Raw genomic sequence first — 2,933 nt, forward strand, 5'->3', positions numbered from 1 at the left:
AATAATGAGTAAGGGGCAGGACTGGCTGAGGGGAGTGGTCAGTGTTCCAAGGGCTCCTGCTACTCTCCCAGCACAAGCCTCAGGGATTTCTAAACTGCAGACTGCCCAAGGGTATACAGAGAAATGAGAGATCGCTGCCCTGTCAACTACCGGATCCTTGGTTCCTTCCCCAGTGGCCACGGCTGTGACCTGCGTCTCCTTCCAGAGATACTTGGATACCCCCACCCCCCAATTTCAAAAATGGACACAAATGGTTATTCTTCCTATTTTTTACATTAATGCATTGTGGAGACAAGCTACTTCAGTCTTTTGAACGGTTGCATGCTATTCCACTGCAGGGCTGAACAGCGTGATTTAAACAGTGCCCAAAGGACAGACATTTATTTTCATTTTTTTGCAATTACAAAAAAATGTGGCAGGAAATGCATCATTTTGCATTCATTTGCATGTACCTGTAGAAAAATTCTTAGAGGGAAAACTGATGAGGGAGAGGATGTGTGCATTTTTAATATTAATAGATTCTAGAAAATTGCCATCTTGAGCAGCCATACTGATGAGCTGTCTCCCCAGAACTGCCTTCGGGCTCACAGCCTTGGCTCTGCCTGTCTCTCTCCTAAATGGGAGCCTGGGGCACAGGTCACGAAGCCTCTGTGCCTCAGTGTCCCCACCCGTTGCGTGGACGTGCCATCAGCACCCACTCTGCCAGCAGGGTGGTCTCAGGGGGTGCCAGGTGACTCCTCTGCGCTCTTGTAGTCCTCGATGAGTGTCGTGGGGCCACATTTTAGGCATTTTTTGGAATAATGCAGTATGAAATGCTGGTAAAGTGTGACTTTACGCGCAGAATTTGACCTAGGGAGTTTCCTCAAATTACAACCCTCCAAGAGGGACTTCCCTGGTGGTCCAGTGGTTAAGACTAGGCACTTCCACTGCAGGGGGCCCAGGTTCGATCCCTGGTTAGGGAACTGAGATCCCACATGCCGCGCAGTGCCGCCAGAAAACCGAAACAAACGAGCAAACCAAACCTCCAAGAGACTCAGCCAGAAGCTGGCGGCCGAGCCAACCACGAGCCGCATTCACGCCACAGCCACGAGAGAGCGCAAGTGAGCCTCGGGAGGCTCCAGGGCCACCTGGTACCCGCAAGTTGCTGCTTTGTCTATTTCCTTTGGGACCGCGCTCTCCACCTCCTCTCCAGTGTCCACACGACCTGCCGCGGCACATCCCACCCTCTTGCTCCCACAGGACCTACCCGGCAGCTCTCCGCGGCACTGCCTCAGTTTCTCCGCACGGCCTCTGGCGACCTCTTTGCCGCGAGTCTCCTGGAGAGCTGACTGTGCTCTCTGATCCTCTGAGTCGCTGATTGTCTCTTGAACTAATCGGTGGCCCCATCGCTCCACTGAACCCAGGCTGCTCAGTCTGGCAGTCATTTTTCCACGTTGGTGGACCTTCACTTTCTGCTCCTGAAATCTGTCCTTCTGGCTTCCATGACATCCTGTCTTGGTTTTTGTCCCATATTCTGGCCTCTCTCAACTTCCAAATTTCTATCCCGAACAAGACTCCGATGTCTAGTTGCATGCACACCCCAAGCCTGTCAGTCCAGAGCTGAGCTACCTTCCCTCCGTGATGTCCCCGTCCGGTCTTCCTGTGGCTCAGACCACCCCATTCCTACTCGGCAGCAGGTCCTGCAGGTCTCCCTTCACCCACATCCCCCGACCCTAACCACTCCTGCCCGCACTTGACCGCCACCTGGAGGTCGCAGGTCCTCCCCTTCCCTGCAGTCTGTTCTCGATGCAGCAGTGGATCCTGAAGATGCGAGTCCCACTGGGGTGCCCCCTGCTCACACCAGGCCTGGCCCCTTCCAAGGGCCGGCACCTCTCGCCCTCCCACTGGTGTGGGTACCTCGGGCAGCGCCCACCCTGCACCTCGGCACACTCTCTCAATCACCTCCCTAAGGCCTTGTCTTAAGGCACAGTCCCCAATGGGATGTGGGCCGTCAAAAGGAATGAAGCACTGACACATGCTATATATAAAATGGTGAACCTTGAAAACAGGCCGAGTGAAAGAAGCCAGACACAGAAGGCCGCATGTATGATTCTATGTATATGAAATGTCCGGAACAGGCAAATCCACAGAGACAGAAGGTAGATGAGTGGTTGTCAGGGGCTGGGGAGGGGAAATGGGGAGGGACTGCTCACGGGGACGGGGTCGCCTTTTGGGTGGGCTCTACAACAGCCTCGACTGACCGAGACCCCCCCCAGGCTGTGGGTTTGGGGTTGCCCAGCATCCTAACAGCTCCTGCTGGCAGGGATAGGGTGAAGAGCAGCTGGGAGGGCTCAGTGGAAAGGTCACAGATGCAGGGGGAGGTCCTGATGGCTGTCCCCCGTCCGCCCTGAAGGTTTGCCAGGCAGTGAGGGGAAGAAAAGAAGTGCCAGCAGTGCAGAGAGCCAGGCTGGGGGCGGGCTCGCAGAACAGCACCAAAGAGACTCGAGCTGAGGGGCGTCGCGGGCACAGGGCTGCAAACGTGGGAGCTACCTAAAATATCCAGCACTGGGGCTGAGGGGCTCCGGCCGTGGCAGTTCATTCCCTGGAGGGAGATCCTCCCAGACACAGAGGCAGTGGCCAGTGCAAGAGGCATCGTGTAGAGAGGAGCAATGGTGTGCCAAGTGGGGGCTCGTCTGCAGGGATACACCCAGACCGCCGCCGACCGTCTTGGCAGGTCACCCTGAGGACTAGCGTGCCGCGGGTGCCGGTGGAGAAGGGGCCAGGACCCGGACACGGTCGGCTGAGGTTGTATCACCCGCCTTAGATTTCCATTTCTTGGTTCTTGAAAGCAACAGAAATGGAGGCGTGGAGGGCAGTGTGGTGACAGGCCAGGTGAGAGCAGCTGGCTGCTGCCCAGAGGCCCGTGGGTGTGATGGGTTGGGATGGGCACATGC

The sequence above is a fragment of the Neophocaena asiaeorientalis genome, unplaced genomic scaffold, assembly GCF_003031525.2.
Source record: "Neophocaena asiaeorientalis asiaeorientalis breed wild unplaced genomic scaffold, Neophocaena_asiaeorientalis_V1.1 scaffold87, whole genome shotgun sequence".
In the NCBI taxonomy this organism is placed as follows: Eukaryota; Metazoa; Chordata; class Mammalia; order Artiodactyla; family Phocoenidae; genus Neophocaena; species Neophocaena asiaeorientalis.